The sequence below is a fragment of the Pinus tabuliformis genome, chromosome 5_1 (assembly GCF_031772625.1).
Source record: "Pinus tabuliformis cultivar Carrire ecotype Pingquan chromosome 5_1, CPIR1, whole genome shotgun sequence".
Taxonomy (NCBI): Eukaryota; Viridiplantae; Streptophyta; class Pinopsida; order Pinales; family Pinaceae; genus Pinus; species Pinus tabuliformis.
Window position 1 is genome coordinate 131,880,567 of NC_142305.1, and position 23,224 is coordinate 131,903,790.

The 23,224-nt window shown below is 43.4% G+C and overlaps 1 pseudogene; it reads left to right on the forward strand.

Annotated features, from left to right (window-relative positions):
- The first annotated feature begins 18,815 nt into the window (after nt 1-18,815).
- On the forward strand, nt 18,816-22,144 carry LOC149163781 (uncharacterized; annotated as a pseudogene).
- Nucleotides 22,145-23,224: the final 1,080 nt, after the last annotated feature.

Genomic DNA, 23,224 nt, shown 5'->3' on the forward strand with positions numbered 1-23,224 from the left:
GCTTGTTGGGATTGTCCCTCCCCATCTGGCCAATGGGTTGAGGAGGCTTGGAGGCGTGTGATCATTACCTCTTGGTAAGTCAGGTATCTCGTCCAAGCTAGGATTATGATGCAGGTGTTTTACCACATGACTCTTAAGGGTGATTTCTGGGAAGATCGGTAGGCAGTAGGATGGGTTGAGTAGTAGCTCCCTTACATCACCTATTGCTCGATATGGGGTCATAGTAGTAGCTCCCTCTGAGATTCCAAGTAGTAGCCCACTGATAGAGATTTTGGATAATAACCTGATGGATAGAGGGTGGTATCTTTTTCTCCCCAATTATTCTTCTTCTTTAGATTCTAGAATGTTTCAGCAAATAGAGTTGAGAAGAGATGAGACATATTGATATATGGACAGATTTTTTACAGGTGGAATCCTTCCTAGTTGAGATGGAGTGTTAAAATATGAAACTATGTTCAAATTACACCTTCTATAGGTCATATGATGGAGATAATGATGGAATTGAATTCTTCTTTTCAAGAGGACAAAAATTGACCTCAATATCACCTCATTTGGACAAGCAAAAGTTGGTTTTTGAATTTATGTACCCACACATACACATTTGGACAGGTCAGCCTCAACATCAAATGGAGATTACTGGAGATCTAGGAAAGCCTATAAATAAAAGTGACCTAAAGCTCAGTTGTACATTAACCAAACATCTTCTTCTCTTCTTTCTTAATTGGTTCACACATGTTCGATGGAGGAAGCTCTCACAAGGTCCGAAGTTTTAGGTCTGCGGCTTGAACGGATTAGGGTCTCTATTTTCTGGTCACTTGCATGTCATTGGGCTAAATTGACCACAATTGCATGCTTACAGAGGCCAAGGGAGTGACTGGACAACTTTAGTCGCACGCATGTCCACCTAAAGGGAGTGATTGGGTTTTTAGCTAGGGTTTCACATTTAACTGAAGTTGACCACAGTCGACTGAAAGCTAAAGGGTTTCTCTCTATATCACAGTGACTTTGGAAGTTTGTTTCAGATTTGTATTGGGTTATTTTGTTGGATATTATATTGGGCTCATTGTACTCTCTGCTGAACATTTTATGACAATCTAATAGAAAAATAATTTCAAAGGGTTTCCCCCTTATGGGGTTTTTCCCTGCTCTTTAACCAAACCTGGTGTCTCTTGTTGATGTGTTGATTGTCTCCTTTGTCATTGCATTTATTGTTATATTTTCAATTACTATTGATGAATGAAAAGACTAATTGTAATTGGAAATATTGCTAATTGAAGTGTGGAATTGCACTAAATTAATTGATACAACATAGAACAATCTGAAATGTTAACAAGGTCCTCCAAATTTCAAGCAATTTTGACGATGGAATCCCAAATATAGAAAGCCCTACCCGCAAGATCAACTCTCTCCCTAAATTTTTCTGCGTTAGTGTCCACGTTGGGATCATTGGATTCAAATATCGAAAGATAATTAGTCATTTTATTGATCCGGATTTAAACAGGAACGCAACAAATTACAGAGATAACCATATACACAAAGATGCAGCGGAAATAATACTTCATTTCATTAATGGAAAATACTGAAATATGCTTACAACCAGAAATGGAAATAAACCAGCTAGGGCGATGGTAGCTTATCTCTGAGAAGAGATGTGATGGCTACATGCCTCTGAACTGTGTTACAATGAGGCTCGAAGGCCTATTTATTGTTGAGAAACAATGGAAAACCCTTAACATTCCAAAACCTAACCCTAGGAGATGAAACACCAAACTGTGGGGCCCTGTTTGGGGTAAATTGGTACATCAACTTCCCGGGGTCGTAACTTTGGCATATGATCTTCGTTTGACGCATACAATAGCTCGTTAGAAAGATCTATCCGAGCACTATCATTGTTGGAACAGGCAACATCGATCCATTCCATGGACCCATGTTGCCCCCAGATTCCCCAAAAAACGTCGTTTAGGGCCTCAAAACGGCTTCGGAAGTTCAGGACCCGAAAAAACTGCTAAAAATAGTAAGTTGTGCTACAATTAAGGAAACTGAAAATGCTGAGAAAGACAATGATGGGGGTCCAGGTGGACTTGGCAGGTGGCCACCAATATCCACCTGGATCATTCCTCCCCCCTTAGGAAGCAATGGTCCCCATTGCGTTGAGCTCCTCCATGAGATGAGGAAACTTTTGCTGAACTTGATCCCTGGTGAGCCACTTGCCCTGCTGAAGGAGTTGGCTTGCTTTGACAACTCGATATAGTTGGATATTTTGTTGGCGAGTGTTCTTGATCTGTGTGTCCATGATCCGATCAGTTGTAGCTTGTTCCATGCAATCTGGATTTAATTATGTGGGTTTGAGCTGTTCTGCAATGTCGGATGTGTCTAGTAATGGTGGAAAGTATGGCCGAAGGCGGTCCACATTGAACACTGGGTGCATGCCAAGGAATGGGGGAATGCTGAGCTCAAATGCATTGTCTCCCATAGCCTTAGTAATGGTGTAAGGACCATATCGGAGTGGTCTCAATTTCCGATAGGCTCCAGTAAGGCGTTCCTTTTGCAAATGCAACCAGACTTTGTCGCCCACCTGAAACTTGTGTGGCACCCGATGTTGATCATGTCGCTGCTTGTACTTGGCATTTGATTTCTCAAGAATGTCATGGACCTGCTGGTGAATATGTTGGATGCGCTCAATGAAGCTGGTGGCCTTATCTGTTTCGGACTGGACATGAGCTGAATTCATGTGAGTAGCTGCAAGTGGCATGGCCACATCAATGGGGCATAGTGGTTGGAATCCCAAACCCACCTGAAAAGGGCTATGGCCAGTGGAGCTGTGAAGAGCTCGGTTGTAGCTGTGCTGAACATAGGGGAGGCTCTCGTCCCATGTGCGTGGATGCTTTGAGTTATACATGCGCAGAATGTGCACAATCATCCTATTGACAACCTCTGTCTGGCCATCAGTTTGAGGATGGAAGGCTGTGGACTTCGTGAGTTTGGTGTCCAGCATTGACCAGAGACTGGACCAAAATGTGCTGAGAAACCAACTGTCCCGATCTGAGATGATAGACTGTGGGATCCCAAAGTGCACCCACACTCGTTCAAAGAAGAGTTTAGCAGTGGCTTCTGCTGTGATATTCTTCTTGCAGGCCACCATAATGGCCATCTTCGAGAACCTGTCGACGACCACAAAAACACAGTCATTTCCATGCTTAGTGGAAGGAAGGCCTGACATGTAATCCATGGAGATGGATTCCCAAGGTCGACTAGGGGTAGGCAACGGGGTATAGAGGCCATGCTTCTTAATGGTCGGTTTGGCAATGGCACAGGCAGTACATGATCGGATGTACTTCCCAACATCCTGTCGAAGATTCGGCCAATAGAAATAATTTTGCAGTACTGCCACTGTTTTCTCGACCCCGAAATGCCCAGCAACCCGACTGTAGTGTGCTTCCCAAATCATCTTGGCACACTCGCTTGAAGGAACACAAAGGTGACCGAGGTGGCATAATAGGGCATCCTGGAGGTGAAAATCTGCAACATGCCGACCCTCCAAGAGTGTCTGGTATGTGTGGCCGAATTCTGGGTCGCTTTTGTAGAGAAGTGGCCAATCAGAAGTCTCGTGCCCACAAGAGTTGAGCACGGTGGTTAACGCCATGATCGGTGGTCGACTGAGGCAATCTGCAACATTATTGGTGCTGCCCTTCTTATACTTGATATTCAAGTGGAACTGTTGCAGGTATGTAGACCACCTCTGATGGCGATCATTCTGCAATTTCCCTTGGGTCTGTATGAACTGCAGGGGTCGGTGGTCTGTGTGGATGACCGTTTCCTTCCCCAAGATGTAATGCTTCCATTGTCGGCAGGCCTGTACAATGGAATACATCTCTTTATCATAAGTGGGGTACTTCCGGACTGTGTCTGAAAGTGTTTCACTGTGATATGCCACTGGATGTCCATGTTGAGTAAGGACTGCCCCAATAGCATAGTCAGAGGCATCTGTCTCGACCTCAAATGGTTGTTGTAAATCTGGTAACGCGAGCACTGGTGTCGTGCAGAGGCGATCCTTCAAATCCATGAATGCCTTCTATTGAGATTCAGACCAAAAGAATTTTGCTTTCGCCCCTCCCTTGGTGACTTGACTCAAGGGCCAAGAAATATGAGAAAACCCCAACACAAACCTGCGGTAGAAGTTGGCAAGACCTAGAAAGTTGCGGAGCTCTGTTAGAGTGGTTGGAGAGGGCCAATCCCAAATTACTTGGACCTTGGCTGGATCGACATGCACCCCCTGTTCATCAATGATGTATCCCAGATACTGAACCTGGGTCATGCCAAAAGTGCATTTCTCCAAATTGGCACATAGCTTGTGTTGCCGCAGTGTTTGGAGAACCTGTCGGATGTGGTGGAGGTGCTCTTCCCAACTCTGGCTGAAGATCAGAATGTCATCCAAGTATATTACTACAAAGGAGTTGGTGAATGGCCACAAGATGTCATCCATTAGCCTCATAAAGGTTGCAGGAGCATTCGTCAATCCGAAAGGCATGACCAACCATTCGAAGAGGCCCTCCTTGGATTTGAAGGCAGTCTTCCACACATCAGAGGGTTCGATTGGTACCTGGTGATATCCTGACTTCAGATCGATCTTGCTGAAATATTTCGCCCCCTTTAGTTGGTCTAGGAGGTCATCAATCCGCGGGATCGGGTACCTATTACGGACAGTGATCTTGTTCAGCGCCTGATAGTCAATACAGAGTCTCCACGTCCCATCCTTCTTCTGTACCAACACGATCGGGCTCCCACAGGGCGATGAACTCGGACGGATGTGACCTTTCTGCAGGAGCTCCTGAATCTGCCTCTTGATTTCATTGTTCTCCATAACAGAGCGCCGATAAATTGGTCCATTGGGTAGCGGCGCACCTGGGGTTAGATCGATGGAGTGCTTGACTTGACAGTGCAGAGGAACCCCTGCCGGGGAGGTGAAGATGTCCTCGTACTCCTCCACAATCTTGTCCATCTGTAGTTGTCGTGCAGAGGGACCCCGCCTGGAGGCCGCGGCCACTGTCTTCTTCTTTCTTTGAGGGCGTATCATCAGGAAAACAAATTTCCTGGTTTTGGAAATGATCTTACTGCATTGTTTTGCAGTAATCAAAGAGATGGCGGCAGGTGGTGCTACCTCTGGTATCCTGAACAACTTATTTCCCAATGTAATAATAACAGCACGGGGCCTTGATTCATACACAACATGTCGCTTCCACAAGTATGGTTGTCCTAGTAATACATCACAAACTTCAAGGGGAGCAATGTCACACAATACCTCATCCGTGAAGGGCTTGATGTTGTATGGAAGGCGACACTGCTGGCTCACGCGAAGATCTCGTCCTTGGTGAAGCCACCCAATGGTGTATGGTTGTGGATGTGTTGTGGTCGGTAAGCCCAACCGCTTCACGACCTCTGCTGAAATGAGGTTCTTTTGACTCCCGCTATCAACAATGAACTGTATCGGGGAGCCCTTTACCCACATCTGGGAGTGGAAGAGACGCTCCTCCTCCTCTGGATCTTCGGGTTCATTTTTCTGGATCTTTGCGGTAGCAACAGTGGCGCTGGGATCCGCATCAATGATCTGCTTCCCTTTTTCATACCCCTTATCGGGTTCTGACTCAGAGTCAGAACATGCATCTGATTCTGAAACCTTTAGCTCAGCCACCAGTGACTGCTTGGCCCGACACTCACTTGTGTTGTGAGTGGAGCTCTTATGGAACTCGCACCATTTTCCAGTGTCCTTTCTCGGCTTCGCGGCGTTGTTCTTTGCTTGCAACTTCGGCTGGTTGTCTTGGGCTGTCCCGCCTTGGCTTTGTCCTTTGTTCTGTGGTTTAGGGGCACCTTTCCCCTGCTTTGGATTCGCAGATCCAAAGTCTCGCTTCTTTTGTTTAAACTTCTGTTCGACCTTGACGGCATATCGGTATGCTGCGCCGAGCGAGGGGATGTTTAGGAATTGTATTTCTTCCTAGATGTACTTGTGCAGGCAGCCACGGTATTTGAGTATCAAATGTTGCTCTGAATCCTTGATACCCAACTTTGTGCGAAGGGTATGGAAAAGATTGGTGAACTCCGGCACATCTTGGTTCCTTCCCTGCCGCAGCGTGGTCCACTTTATGTATTCATCCTCATAGCTTCTGACAGGGTAGTACTGCTCCTTGATGGCATCCCGGAACGAATCCCAGGTGGGTGCAGCTGAAAATAGTGAGCCAGTACTTTCATCCTTCTGCTCGCAGTAGGTTTCCTACCAGTCCTTGACGTGGGGGGCTGCTTTGAGAAGAGCAAAAACAATCTTTTCCCGACTCGAAAATTCATGAACAGAAAAATAACCCTCTAGCAGATTTAACCATTTATCTACGGCATATGCGTCTATCTGACCCTCGAATATGGGGATTTCAAAATTAACTTGTACCTTAAAGGGTGTGGCGTTTCCAGAGTAGCTACTGGAAGCCGATGCGTCGCTTCTGGGTAGCCGCTGAAGGATCTGGGCAAAGCTGTCCATCATCGCGTTCTGTTGTCGCTCGAGGGCTTCTTCGAGCAAGATTTTGATGGGATCTCCTGCCCCCTCGTCTTTCGTCTCGTCCGCCATGGGAGGCCGTCGGGATTTACGAGGCTGGTCTTGCAAAGGTTCAACCAGTTCAAGCCCTAACTCCTTATATCCCGACCTTGTTGGGGACATGCAAAGAAAAACAGAGAAAAAGCAGACCACTCTGATACCACTGATCCGGATTTAAACAGGAACGCAACAAATTACAGAGATAACCATATACACAAAGATGCAGCAGAAATAATACTTCATTTCATTAATGGAAAATACTGAAATATGCTTACAACCAGAAATGGAAATAAACTAGCTAGGGCGATGGTAGCTTATCTCTGAGAAGAGATGTGATGGCTACATGCCTCTGAACTGTGTTACAATGAGGCTCGAAGGCCTATTTATTGTTGAGAAACAATGGAAAACCCTTAACATTCCAAAACCTAACCCTAGGAGATGAAACGCCAAACTGTGGGGCCCCGTTTGGGGTAAATTGGTACATCAACTTCCCGGGGTCGTAACTTTGGCATATGATCTCTGTTTGACACATACAATAGCTCGTTAGAAAGATCTATCCGAGCACTATCATTGTTGGAACATGCCACCGGATTCCCCAAAAAATGTCGTTTAGGGCCTCAAAACGGCTCCGGAAGTTCAGGACCCGAAAAAACTGCTAAAAATAGTAAGTTGTGCTACAATTAAGGAAACTGAAAATGCTGAGAAAGACAATGGTGGGGGTCCAGGTGGACTTGGCAGGTGGGCACCAATATCCACCTGGATCATTTATCCTATTCTCTTCCTTAATTAGGTCAAGCTTCTCCTTGATTGATCAACTCCATAACCTTGACCTAGTTTGGGTCCACTTGGGTTCTTTGTGGTCCCAAAACTTTATAACTCAATTTTCTGAAGGATTACATAGAATCCATTCCTCCACAAGGATTCTTATGTTGAAAATAGCAACAAGAAATGTTAAATATAGAATCTAGAAATTCCAGTTTAATTTGTCCTTGAATGAAACTGAGAATTAAAATTGAATTCTATTCTCATAACAACCTGTAAATAGTTAATTAAGTTTAATTAACTTAATTAACTTAAGTTAATTAACGTAATTAACTTAGGAATTTTGAGTTGGAAGTCTTTTTGAAGTCATGTATATGTTCTCCCTAAGTTTTAGGGGTCCATTATGAGTTTAATTGTGAGTTGTAATTAGATAACTCAGTTTACTGAGTTAAGTTAAGTTAAATTAGTTTCAAATTGTTTGTGGAACTAATAGAGAGTTAAAAGTTAGTTGGTGCACTAATGCATCCACTAGTGCTACTCCAGTTAACTGAATATTCCCTCATCAGAAACTCATGCATTTCGATTCTGAGAAAGATCCAGTTGGGACTAGAGTGCAGGGACAATGTACTATCAGTTGTATGATTTACTAAGTTGTATAGATCATGCATGTAATCAGGAACTGAACCTAGTGTGGATTATGCAGTTTTGGATGCACTGGATTTCCATTAATATGGGCTATTCAGCCATAGGAATTTTGCAAGGAAATAGGGGCTTGGACAGCAGCAGAAGAGGCTAAGGTTTGGCTTGAGCTTGCTTGTGAGCTAGGAGATTGATTATATTGAGTGTTGGGATTGTTCTTGTGAGAACAAGCATTATATTCTCATCTTGCATTTTTTATTAATGCAATATAGATAGTAGGGGTTTTGAGCTATGTCTTTCCCTAGGAAAATTTATTGTGTTATGTGCCATTGATTTGTCTTCCTCTTGCTATTATTGTTTTCATCGATCTATTGGCTTCCGCTGGTTGAAATTAGAAGTAGATTCTTGTCTTTTGCTCTAGTACATTGCATGAGCTCGTGAATCTACATGATTTTCTACATGGTATCAGAGTTGAATTCAATATACTAGAGGAGATTTCAAAGTTTTGAGTTCAGGGTTACAAGTGAAATTCGAATTTGCAATACATACTTCAGGATCGACAAATGGCGTTCTACGGTTTGTGGCTCGAGTATGCCTTGGATGGAAGCTCAAATTATATAGCTTGGAAGGATAGGATGGAGGTCATGTTGGAGGATAATGGCTTGAAGGAATTCATTGATCAGGACATTCCTAAGCCATCAACATCAAATGCTCAGAATCTAGCCGAATGGAAGAAGTGTGTGGCAAGGGCGAGGCGGATAATCCTTGAGGGAGTTCGAGACCGCATTGTCTCAAGTCTCTATGGGAAGGAAAATTCGCATGATATGTGGAAAGCATTGAAGGACCATTTCCAGAACAACAGTGACCATAGGAAGTTGGCACTAAAATATTAACTTTGAAAAATCAAGATGGAGGTGGGCGACTCAATTCCAAATTACTTGACCAAGTTCACACATTGTCGGGATGAACTTGGAAGTGTTGGAATCATGGTTGTCGAGGATGATATGGTGAGTCTTGCTCTTCTAGGATTCCCAAAGAGTTGGAATAGATATCAAGACTCTATCAATGGTCAGGAGAAGCTTCCAGATTGGGAACGATTATGGTTAGATTTGATGCAGGAGGAACACCAGAGATAGGACCTCTTCCAAGGAAGTGGAAGAGGATTTTTCCTTAGTGAGTAAGGAAAAGAAGGCCAAGGGAAAGAAGTCCCAAGGTGAGGAGGGTGGAAAGAAGATGGACTTGATGAAAGTCAAGTTTTTTCACTGTCACAAGCATGGGCACTATGCCAAGAATTGCCCACAGAAGAAAGCAAGCAAGAAGGAGCCGATAGTAGCGGTAGTAGGTGAAGCTCTAGCTTCACAATTCGAACTTGATTTCACTCTCATTGCATGCATGGCCAACACTATCATGGGATGTGTGTGGTATCTTGATAACGGTGCCTCATTCCATATGACGGGGAATAGAGATCTCTTTAGTGATTTTGAGGAGAAAGACCTCAAGCAGAGCATAGATTTTGGAGATGACGAGAGGTATAGAGCTACCAGAATCAGTACGGTTACCTTTCAGAGGGATTTTGGCTCCCCTCTTAGGATCACAGATGTGATATATGTTCCGGGACTAAAGAATAATCTTGTTTCAGTCACATTATTGGAAGATCGTGGCTATGATTTGGTTTTTAGTAAGGGAAAGGTTTTCCTTAGACACATCACCATGGGATAGGTGAAACAGATTGATTCATAGGTCAAGAACCTATATGCTCTTGAGGTTAAAGATGCATGCAAAGCCTTGAGGAGCAAGGCAAAGGTTAGAGACTTGGTGGTTGAGAGGGAGAGAAAATTACTTCTCAACATGCAACCCCAGAAGAAACAATCTCAGAAGCGGTCTCAGACAATTGTGGAGCAGCCACAATTGGAGAAGCTAAGAGGAGACCGAGTGGAGAGATCTAGTCAAGCACAGAAGAAGTAGTCTTAGACAATTGTGGAGCAACCACAATTAAAGAAGCCGAGAGGAGACCGAGTGGAGGCATCCACTCATGTAGAGACCTCCAGTAGGGGGAATTTCGAGGCAAGTGGGAAGAGGGATCACATGCAACCATACCTCCAGATGTGAGGTGATAGTCCTTAGAGGGTTGAAATTGGGCAAGGTCCATTGAGAGGTTTTATCTCATGGATCGTACCTTGCTACGAGAGCCCAAAGTACATGGTAGCGGGGGGAATCAGTGGGATTGATGCAGTCATAGATCAAAGTGACAGAGGCTAGAGCAGTAAGATATTGAAGAGCGCAGATAAGGGTTGACAACGGTGCAGAAAGGCAGAGTCAGCAGAAGTGCATAGTTTCAGAGGCAATAGTAGTCAAAGACTTTGATGACATATGCATCATATTGATTCAATTTGGATGTTTTTTATTTTTGTTTTAAAGCAAGAGATCTAACTACTATAAGCAAATGGAATCAAAAGAATTTACACATATAATCATCATACATAAAGACAAGAATATGGGAAAAGGTGTAAACAACTTTATTGAATAGAAGGAAGAGTTACAACCAAAGAAGTCTAATCCCATTTCACTCATCTAGCTTGAGCTCCATCCTTGATCACACCAAAAGCACAACACTCCGTTAGCATAACAATACTTGCTTATGATCTCAACCCTCAAACCTACAATATCTCCTTACAATTCTTCAAAGTCAACCCCCTGATCACTATGATGAGTGCTCAATTTATAGGAAGATGGAGGTGGTTTTGTCATAAATTGGGCATTGAATGGCTTTCCAATTTGGGAGTTAGTTTCCATGGAGGAAGGGATGAGAGGATAGGAGGTTATTTGATTCATTCCCTATCCAATTTCGAGCTCATAGGAGAGGATAAGAGGTGGGAATCTTCTAGAATGGTCTAGAATGTAGGAATATTCCCAAAATCCTATGAAGATTTCGCTCAATCTCACCTAGCGCAGGTCCAAGTTGGACTAGGTGCTCTACAGAGCAGGATTGAATGGTCCTAAGTGCTCTGCAGCATATTTACCCCTAACCAAGGCCACGCTGGTCCCTCAAGGAGTCATTTCAGGATGTCTTTAGGCTAGGAAGCTCTCAGGAATGATGGTGTGAGGACCTGCGGTTCCGATGGAAGTGCGACCGCGTTCAAACGATGAGCGACCGGTTGGAAACTTGAACAAACGATGGAGTGCGAGTTGGACTTCATGTGCGATGGCGTTATATGTTCTAATGTGCACAAGGGAGAGAGTGACAATGGTTTATAGAGATGTGGGGAGCATGAACGCTCAACCCACGACCGACCTACAACATGGGCAAGCTGACATGTGTTTGGGCGAGATTGCGATGGAGTAGGGGCGTTGCGCAAGTCAGCTGGGCAGCCAAGACTTCGTCCTACCACTTGTATATATTAACATTGCGTTGGAGTCATTTGGACATTCAACCATCATTCGCTCATCGCTCAACAAAGAGAAGTGCGCAGAACAGGGTGTAGGAGCAGCAAAGGAAGAAAGGCGCAGTTGGAGATGCGCCCGTCCTTGGGCAAGGCCGCATGGAGTTAGTCGCTTGTCTTGGTTTTGGGTGAAGGGCACGGGCAGGGTTGCCTGCCAGTTGGAGTGAGGCGTGCACGGGTGTGTGGCACCCGGTTTGTGCGACGACTTGGCATGGGTTCTTGGGTGACTCGGGTGAGCGCCCGCCCAGTGTGCAAGTGTGCACAGTGACTTGGTGAAGTGTTGAGATTGTGGACAAAAGTGTGTCTCGGGTGGAGGCACCTGTGTGTGGCGACTTGGAGGCGCGCCCGAGTTGGGCAAACAACACGATCGTGTGACGAGGTGAACGAAGGGTTGGTGAGTCGTGCGGCGACCGTGCAGAGGCGCCGACGAGCTGGGCAACTGAGTTTGCCGAAGATTGTAAATTTGGCTAAGTATGAAACTTGGGGTTTCCAAGTATACTTGTAAAGCATTGTAACTTTGTAAAGTTGTATAATATATTATCGGGCAGATTCATTGTTCAGGGAGTTTCCCCTCCCTTTATACTGTGCAATTGTGTTCTCGTTTATAATTGCTGATGTTAATGAATGTGTATGGGTGTTCATTGGTATAAAGGATAACATAATAATACTTGGTTGTGAAACACAAACTAAGTAGGAGTAAGTGGTTAGGCGTAGTCCACAAACATAAGTATTGGTGAAAAGAAAGTGTTCGGTGGTGCCGCACCTCGCTAAGAGCGGTTGAAAGACTACTGCCGGCTTGGGGGCGTGACAGGTGGTATCAGAGCTAGTGCCGGGGAGCTGGTGCTAGTGTTGAAGCGTTGAAGTTGATACACACCTGCACTTCGTGACAGGTGGTATCAAAGTAGTTGATTTGGGCATTGAAGGTTGAAGCTACTACACACCTTCACCGAAGTGAAGGTGGTATCGGAGCTTGGTTGGAGCTGGACATTGAAGCTGATTCAGGGTTGAAGAAGCTTGACAATTGATGACAGTGGAAGCAGGTACTTGCAGGTGAAGGAAGTTGTTTCACATACAAGTGGAACAAGAGCTGGTTCAGGTTGCAGGCATCTTGGTGAAGCTGTTGGATGGTCAAAACTAGATCGCAAAGAAGAAGGAAGTTGTTAGCAATGGCAGCTGAATCTCAGGCTGGGTCTAGTCACAGTGTGAAGGATGCTACTATGGCACTTATGGAAAAAGTGTTGGAGAAGATGGAGGACTTGGAAGCTTCCTGGAATAAGAAGATGGACTTGTTCGATAAAGAGCAAGAGGCCAATTCGAAGATGAGGGAAGAGCTCGAGGAACTCCAGACTCAACACGAGTACACTGATCTTATGTGTACACAACTTGAAGTAAGGGTCAAGGAGGTTGAAGAGGCAAGAGACCAAGGTCTTGCAGAGATCGTGGGCTTGCGAAAATCTCTTGATGAAGCCAGAGATGAGATCGCGGTGTTGAAGAAGGCCATGAGGCATAACTCAGGTGGAGGAGTGCCTCATGTGAAAGTCAAGGAATCAGAATCTTATGATGGTACAAGGAGTGCAAAGACTCTTGGAAACTTTCTATGGGACATGGAGCAATACTTGGAATTCTTGGGTCTATCTATGATGAGACAAAGATCAAGGTAGCTACTCAGTTCTTGACAAAGGATGTAAAGATGTGGTGGCGAAGGAGGGTGGATCAGATTTCCAATGGCAGTGCTAGTGACATTACTTCATGGGATGAGATGAAGAAAGCTTTGCAGACCCATTTCAGTCCTCGGGATGGAACGTGGGAAGCAAGGATGAAAATTAAATTCATAAAGCAGACCAGGAACCTTCAGACATATCAGCGGGAGTTTGCAAGTGCGGTTCTGGAACTTCCTGACATGGCGGAGAGGGACAAGGTGTTCAATTTCATTATTGGATTGAAGCCTTGGGCACGCAATGAAGTGAAGAGGTAGACAATTAGAACACTTGAGGAAGCTTTTGTTGCTATGGACAGGTTGGTGGAGCATTATGATGAGACTTATGATGATAGGAAGAAGAAGTCCGATAAGCCGAAAGATAAGAAGGATGATGCTTCGAAATCAGATGATAATTCGAAGACGAAAAAAGCCTTGAAGTGTTGGATATGTGTTGGACCACATATGGTGAAGAATTGTCCTTCTAGACCGAAAGTGGCTGCGATTGCACAATCTAATACGAAGAATGAAGAAGCTTCTGTGGGGATGATGCAGATACTTGGTGGTGGTGCTGCTGCTACAGAGGTGGTCTCTCGGAGGGATCCTGAGAGGAACAGTTTGGAGTATGTTCGGATGAAGGTTGGAGGTGTTGATATACTCACTATGGTGGATAGTGGGGCCTCTCACAACTTCATGGGTGAAGATACTGTGAGAAGAATTGGGCTGAAATTTGTACCGGTGAAGGCACAGATGAAGACAGTCAATTCTCCTCCTGATAATGTTCTTGGTGTAGCTGAAAAAGTGGACACAACACTAGGTGAGTGGACAGGGAAGGTCGACTTCACTATAGTGTGGATTGATGACTACGAAGCTGTGCTGGGAATGGAATTCATGAAATAGTTTGATGCTATGATTGTTCCACATTTGAGGAAGCTGTACATTTACGATGGAAGGGAGGATGTACCCATTGGTGTACCAACCATTGGAGTGACAAGGCCTGATTGTAAGTTGGCAGTGATGCAAATGGAGGATAAGAAGCGGATGGAAGATATGAGTAAGCGGTTGTCTACGGTTGAGACAAAGCTTACCGAACAGTCATTGGTCATCAGGACACTTTCAGATAGTATCTTGGATTTGTCAAGAAGGCTAGAAGTGGTCGGGATGATGATGATGATGATGATGAGGCATATGTGAGGCCGAATGTCCGGGAGGAGGATCGTGTCACTTATCTACAGAGGATGGAGATAGAAAATCCTGACAGATGGATTGAGATGATTAGTGAGGGTGAGCCTTCAGGCTCTACCCCCTCCACATCTTCTTAGATGACATAGAAGATGGGGATCATTGTTAGCTGCTCATGGCAATGAGTCCTTAAAACAGGTTGAGCAGGTATGGCAGATGGTGCAGGGATGGCTTGGCATCAAGCATCATGACATGTTGCAGATGGGATGGAGTTTCCATGGACCTGAACATGGTGATGGGATTCTTGGTGAGTCTGGGATGTGGCAGAATCCGAGATAGATTGGTGAAGGCATAAGGATGTTCACTCTCATGGCTTGAGCATGACAGTTGGATTAGCTACCCAACTAGTTCAAACACGGGGTCCAGAAGTACCAGTTGATTGGGTCTAACCCCAAAGCTTTAGGTCTTTCTTTCTAACCCTATCTGTACGGTTTATCCAATAGCCATTCTTTCTAACCCTATCTTTGGGGTCTTAGTCTATGGCTTTAGGTTAGCACGGAGAGATGCTGGCATCAGGCTGATGAGGAGGACAGTTCACAGGATGAGGACGACACATGGTGGAGATGGAGTTCTACATATGTTGCAGGGATGTTTGCAGTATGTGGAGGAGTTGACATCATGGACCAAGGATGAGACAGATATCGATGTTGATCTTGGTGGATGGCTACCAAGATGGTATGTTGTTGAGGACGACAACGATTTTAGGTGGAGGAGGATGTGAGGACCTGTGGTTCTGATGGAAGTGCGACCGCGTTCAAACGATGAGCGACCGGTTGGAAACTTGAACAAATGATGGAGTGCGAGCTGGACTTCATGTGCGATGGCGTTATATGTTATAATGCGCACAAGGGAGAGAGCGACGATGGTTTATAGAGATGTGAGGAGCATGAACGCTCAACCCACGACCGAACTACAACATGGGCAAGCCGACATGTGTTTGGGTGAGATTGCGATGGAGTAGGGGTGTTGCGCAAGTCGGCTGGGAAACCAAGACTTCGTCCTTCCACTTGTATATATTAACATTGTGTTGGAGTCATTTGGACATTCAACCATCATTCGCTCATCGCTCAACAAAGAGAAGTGCGCAGAACAGGGTGTAGGTGCAGTAAAGGAAGAAAGGTGCAGTTGGAGATGCGCCCGTACCTGGGCAAGGCCGCACGGAGTTAGTCGCTTGTCTTGGTTTTGGGTGAAGGGCGCGGGCAAGGTTGCCCGCCGGTTGGAGTGAGGCGTGCATGGGTGTGTGGCGCCCGGTTTGTGCGATGACTTGGCATGGGTTCTTGGGTGACTTGGGTGAGCGCCCGCCCATCGTGCAAGTGTGCACGGTGACTTGGTGAAGTGTTGAGATTGTGGACAAAGGTGTGTCTCGGGTGGAGGTGCCCGTGTGTGGCGACTTGGAGGCACGCTCGAGTTGGGCAAACAACACGATCGTGCGACGAGGTGAACAAAGGGTTGGTGAGTAGTGCGGCGACCATGCAGAGGTGTCGAAGAGCTGGGCAACCGAGTTTGCCGAAGATTGTAAATTTGGCTAAGTATGAAACTTGGGGTTTCCAAGTATACTTGTAAAGCATTGTAACTTTGTAAAGTTGTATAATATATTATCGGGCAGACTCATTGTTCAGGGAGTTGCCCCTCCCTTTATACTGTGCAATTTTGTTCTCGTTTATAATTGTTGATGTTAATGAATGTGTATGGGTGTTCATTGGTATAAAGGATAACATAATAATACTTGGTTGCGAAACACAAACTAAGTAGGATTAAGTGGTTAGGCGTAGTCCACGAACATAAGTATTGGTGAAAAGAAAGTATTCGGTGGTGCCGCACCTCGCTAAGAGCAGTTGAAAGACTACCGCCGGCTTGGGGGCGTGATAGATGGCATTCAATGTGATGACTTGTCTAGGGCATGTAGCAACTGAATTAGGGTTTGATGAGCCCTAAAAGTATTGGTCTGAATGTTGGGAGTGATGTCCCCAAATATACCTATAACAGTGTTGCCGAAAGGGTCGATGCTAAGTGGGTCTTTGTTGGCCACTACATAGCAAATCCCGAGTCGGTCAGCATCCTATGTGCCAACAATTTCCCAACGCCAAATTCGATCTCATGGTGTGATAAATTCAGTCTTCTATGTAAAATACTCCCCTCGAGATCTTATGCGAGTTAACAACTTGATATCAGCCTCTAAAAATATTATACCTTTAGCAATCTTGACTTACAATAAACTTGATCCTCCTACAGATTTAACAATTCAATCTCTTGGATACCAAGAAAATTGACCCTTTATATATTAATATGGTAATTTGGCCTCTAATTTGATAAACAAGGATTGCAAGCCCACTGATAACTAAGCCACCAATAACTTAACCTCCAAGTTTGTGAGAATAAATTGTGATTCTAGATCCACTAATATACCTGAACCACCTGAAGATGAGGAACTCGATCTCCTGAAGTAATGTACTCAACTCAAAAAACACACTGAATTCGGTCTACAAGAATGGTGCAATTCAACCTCTATGACTTAGCCTCTTCAAGAAGGAAAGTACGAATCTCCAAGATAAATAGCTCAACAACCCAATGAGGAATAAAACTTCAGAAACCAGCCTCCATATCACTAGCTTTATCTTTAGAAAATAATAGTATTATTCAGCCTTACAATGTAATACAATCGGTCTTCAAATAAGAGTATCTTGGCCCTTGAAATAAATAAACCCGACCCCTTTTTGAAAGATGTTGGTTGAGGCAACAACTCAGTGCTTAAGAAATTGAGGAATTAGATAATGGATCTTGGCCTCTAAGACAGATAATCTCAGTTTCCTGAAAGATGAAGAATATGTCCTCCTAAGAAAATTTAACTCAACTTTCACAAGGATTTTGAACTCAACCTCTTAAAGACGAATTCGATCTCCACTAACTCAAACTTCAACAGATAGATAACACTTTGGCACCTTGAGAAATAGTTGAAGATCACTTGCACATTAGACACAAATGATAAATCCCAAATAACCTCCTGTAGTGACCAACTAGGGTGGCAATGGATGTCCACCAAAATTGGTAGAATACTAGCTAGGGTGGCCAGGGATGTCCACATAAACTAGTTTGAGAGTTTCACCCAAAACCCTCTTGTTGAGACTTGCTTGAGCTCAAATCCAATCATAATAAGAAATCAAAAGATAGAATGATGAGAAATTACCTCTTTTCATGAAAAGATAGAATGATGAGAAATTACCTCTTTTTCATTTTTATAACATTTCACTGGATCTTCTCCAATCTTCTAGAACTCCCCCTTTTTATTATTTTATTGATGAATTCACTTAATTCTTCTAAGTGGCTTTTTGCCCCTTTTTATTAGTAATCATTTGGTCCTTTTTTATTATCGATAATTTGCCCATTTATTTATAATAATAATAATATCAAGAGAATTGTGAAAAACTGCTTTGTTTCTTTAGTAATTTTCCCCTCTTGCTTGCCTAAAGGAGATAGTTAAGAAATCAAGGATATTATCTTCGTGCTCAAGAAATCGGGGACATTATAGTCAACACTTGCGATTCCACCCTCCAAGTTCTTGTCTGCCACACAAACTTATTTACATCCAAAAGCACAGGGTTCCTCTTCACGGATCCATGTCTTTATTGTTTTTTTTTTTTTTAAATCTAGGATAATCGGTAACTGGTGAGAGTTATCCTGAATAGACCCAGGATCAAACTTATTTACATCCAAAAGCACGGGGTTCCTCTTCACAGATCCACGTCTTTATTGTTTTTTTTTTTTAAATCTAGGATAATTGGTCACTGGTGAGAGTTACCCTGAACAGACCCAGGATCAAATCTAACTGGCTGCCACTATGCAGGAAACTTATGCCTCAACAAGAGCCGAGACGTCTGCTATGGGGTCGCCTACTCTTCTAGCCAAGACACAACAGGTCATATATATATACTCAATGAGATTTGAACCCTCACCTCGTGGGTTTCACCCAGCGAAACTTACCGTTAAACCCCATATCACTGTATGGATCCACGTCTTTATTGTTTTTTTTTTTAAAATCTAGGACAATCGGTAACTGGTGAGAGTTATCCTGAACAGACCCAGGATCAAATCTAACTGGCTGCCACTATAAATCTAGGCTACGTGCAACCGCCTGCAAGCCGCACAATAGCAAGAAACTTATGCCTCAACAAGCGCCGAGACGTCTGCTATGGGGTCGCCTACTCTTCTAGCCAAGACACAATAGGTCATATATAAACTCAATGCGATTTGAACCCTCATCTTGCGGGTTATACCCCGGAAACTTACCGTTGAACCTCATATCACTGTATGATCCACGTCTTTATTGTTGATTTGGCATATAAAAATCATTCATGGACAATCTTTATCCCTGCCCGTTGGAGGTCCTTAGTGGTCCTCGCGAAAATCGAATGCTCGACACTATTTATAGAGTGTGGAGGGGTTCTTTCGAACAACAGTTTGAGGAATGTGGGGGGCTTCTTTCTCCAAATAAAGTTGCACTTTCTAAGAATTTAATGTCCCGTGATATAGCCCACGAAGGTAGAATTGAAAACAGTTGTGGATGTAAAAATGTTCTTTGAAATATTGGTGGAGATGAACAAACTTCATGTGGACGGTGGGAAGATGTGAAATATTTGTGGTTACTTTTTTTCTGGGGGCAGAGTACACCAACGAATGAGTGAATGGAGATAGATGCCGAAGCTAGGGCACAATATATGCTTACACAGGATTAAAGCAACAGGTTCCGATTTGAAGTGTTGAGAACTGTTGCAGACAGATAGACTCCGACTATTGTCAATCTGCATATGAATATGCTCACGATGCTTTCCGTTTCGAAGAACGTTCCGATTTGAAGTGTTGAGAACTGTTGCAGACAGATAGACTCCAACTATTGTCAGTATGCATATGAATCTGCTCACGATGCTTTCCGTTTCGAAGATTTCACTTGCTGTTATTCCTCAACCCTCTCCTCGTCATTCCCCAAATAGCAACAACAATAAGCATAACGCCCATATCATTTTCCCTGTGAAAAGCCAACTCTCATACTCCTCTGGCACTACACACTCCTCTTACAATTCCCATGGCAACCCAGAGAGGCGCATTAGAGGATTGTGTTCCACCAACAGGCTTCCAGAGGCAGTGGAGACCTTCAACCAGATGCTTGTTTCAGCCAAATCCATTCCATCTCTCACGACGTGCGCTATTTTGTTGAGGAGCCTAGCCCGAGGGAATCGACAAGAGTTAGCATTATCCGTTTACAGAGTTATGATTGAAGCAGGTATTGTTCCAGATGTCACAATTTTAAATATTGTTATCAATTGCCACTGTCAAACAGGTAGAATGAATGATGCATTCAAAGTGTTTAATGAAATGGAAGCACATGGGTATGTTCCAGATGTCTTTACCTTCAATACCCTCATGAAAGGGCTTTGCAGGGAGGGCACAATAGCGGACGCTGTCAACCTTTACAATCAAATGGTGGGCAAAGAACAAGATCCTAATGTTGTTACGTATAATACCCTAATATTTGGTCTATGCAAGACCGGGAAAACCCACGAGGCATTCGGCTTGTTGGCTGTTATGCTGCAGAGAGGTCATGAGCCTAATATAATCACGTTGAGCACCCTTATGGATGGACTATGCAAAGAAGGTAAGCTTCAAGAGGCCAAGAAACTACTGTATGAGATGTCACAAAAAGGTTATAATCCCGATGTAATTACATACAATAGTCTGATCGATGGCCTTTGCAAGGAAGGCAAGTTGGAGGAGGCTGGAAAACTCTGCTCTGAAATGCTCGACAGAAACATATGTCCTGATGTTGTCACATTCAATGTGTTTATTAATAGTCTCTGCAAGGAAGGGCGATTGCATGATGCCACCATGCTACTAAACGAGATGCTGAACAAGGGCTATAATCCCAATGTGAGCACATGCAATGCTTTTATTCATGCTCTCTGCCAAGAAGGCAAGCTTCAACAAGCTCTTGGGCTATTAGATGTTATGGTGCAAATAGGCCATCAGCCTAATGAAATCACATACAATACACTCATAAATGGGTTTTGCAAGGTGGGTAATCTGGAGAAGGCCAGGGAGCTCCAACAAGATATGTTGGAGAAGGGTTGCAGGCCTAACCGAGTTACCTATACTGTATTTATAAATGGACTTTGCAAGGAAGGACAATTGCAAGAGGCCACCAAAATGCTTCATGAGATGTTGGATAAGGGGTATACTCCCAATGTAGTCACATACAATGCTTTTATTGATGGCCTCTGCAAAGATGGCAAACTTCAACAAGCTCTTTGGCTGTTGGATCTTATGTTGCAAGCGGGCCATCAGCCTGATGAAATCACATACAATACACTTATAAATGGGTTTTGCAAGGTGGGTCATCTGGAAAAGGCCAGGGAGCTCCATCAAGATATGTTGGAGAAGGGTTGCAGGCCTGACCGAGTTACCTATAGTACATTTATAGATGGACTTTGCAAGGACGGACAATTGCAAGAGGCCACCGAAATGCTTCATGAGATGTTGGATAAGGGTTATACTCCCAATGTGATCACATACAATGCTTTTATTGATGGGTTCTGCAAAGAAGGAAAGCTTCAACAGGCTTTTGGGTTGTTAGGTGTTATGGTGCAAACAGGCCACCAGCCAGATGAAATCACATACAATACGCTTATAAATTGGTTTTGCAAGGAAGGACAGTTGCAAGAGGCCACCCAAATGCTTCATGAGATGTTGGATAAAGGGTATACTCCCAATGTGATCACATACAATGCTTTTATTCACGGTCTCTGCAAAGAAGGCAAGCATCAACACGCTCACGGGCTGTTAGATGTTATGGTGCAAACGGGCCATGAGCCCAATGAAATCACATACAATACACTTATAAATGGGTTTTGCAAAGTGGGTAACATGGAGAAGGCCAGGGACGTCCTTCAAGACATGTTGGAGAAAGGTTACGCACCTAACCTAGTTACCTACAATACATTAATAGATGGGCTCTGCTAGCTTCGCAAGATAGAGGCAGCCCAACAGATCTTCCATGAGATGCCAAAGCAGGGTCTAAGCCCTGATGTTGTTACATACAACACATTGATAGGTGGATTCTGTCATGCTAGTAAATTTAGGGAGGCAATAAAATTATTTCAACAGATGAATGATAGCGGTCATGTCCCTGATAGTGTTACATATAACACTCTCATGCATGGACTATGCAAGGACAGTATTCCCGAAGAGGCTAAGAAACTATTGCATAAGATCTTAAAAAGGGTTTGACAATGACAATGTGATATATTCAGTAGTAAACAATGTCCTCTGTAACCAAAAGGACAGTTTCAGGAGCCAGAAAGGTTGTTCTGAGAAATGACAGAAGGCCTGCCATATTAATCTCGTTATATTTCACTGCCGTTATTACAAGGTGCTCCAAGAAATATCTGCAATGGGTCACAACCCCATTGCAATCATATTTACTGTTTTTATAGACACTTTCATTGATGGTAATTTCCTGGACTCTAGTGAACTGATTCATCAAATTTTTGGCAGGGCAGGTGGCATATTCTGAATTGTTGATGAAACTTTGTGAGCAATTCAAAGAGGTGACATTTCTTGTCACATATGTGGAAATTGATTCAAAACTCACGCAATGAAGTTAAGTGTAAACTTTGCTATGACAGCACTTTCATATTGGTTATTGATGCCTTTTTGAACTGTATAAAGCGAAGGGTGTTTCGTACGAAGGCGCGCTAAGGGTGTATCCATCCATTTCCTGGAGAATGCCGTGCCTGGAAAGTACTTGTGTAGATGCGTTTACCGTGGAGGAAACTCCGTCCACCATTGGGTAATAAGGAAAATGGAAATTGCATACGGTGCATGCCCTGTGCAGCACTGCAAAACCTTTATGATATTGGTATTTCTGTAATTTATCTGCAGCAAGTAGAAAATATTTGTTATACAACGGAAGTGCAAATGCATAAATTAATTAATAAATACATAGGCTGGACAAGCAAGGAGAAGACGAGGCATAATCATTAATTACGTATTTACTAATTTAGGGCACATGGTTCATTGAATTTTTAGCCGAGTATTATTAGCATTCTTATGTGAGCACTGAGGAATGCCATAGCAGGAAAATTAGATTGTTTTTATCTCCAGAACTACCTTCATTCTTTCAAGAATCTCATCTCAATGTTCAATTTTTCATCACTTCCTAGTTTACGTACATTTGTGTAAATACCAAATTCTGTACTGAATTTACAATGATTGATCCTTTTTTGGATATTTAATTCACTGTGTGGTTGTATCAAATTGTATTCTAAATCAGTGGTATCATGAAATACTAAAATATTTGATATTTTGTGTTTTTACATATCAAATTATCCACACTATATGTACATCTGGATTTCTATTTCATCATGTATTTATTTCATGTTAGGGTTACAGATTTACACGTGGAATAAAAAATAATTATTCTTCTATGTTAGTGATTTCATGAAATAATAATATATTGAGTATTTTCTGTTCCTATTTCTTGAATTATAAAGTTAGATGGGTGTTTACATTTGCCCTGGCTTCATTCTGCTTTATCTTTAGTTGGTCTGTCTAAAAATTGTGTGGTGTGCCTTGGCTATATATAGTTGGATGATAATTTTGAGAGAATTAGGGGAGGGAGCCTAGTAGTGGAGCACCCTTAAGAGTGGGTGTCAATTGGGTACTTCGATTTCCCAGTGAAACTTAAAACATAAAACTGACACAATTTCATTAATTACTTTGCTCAATTACATCACACTTATATAGGTTAAAACACAAACTAATTCCTATAACTAATTCTGTTTAACCACCTAAAACTAATTCAGTTCAACCACTCATAAC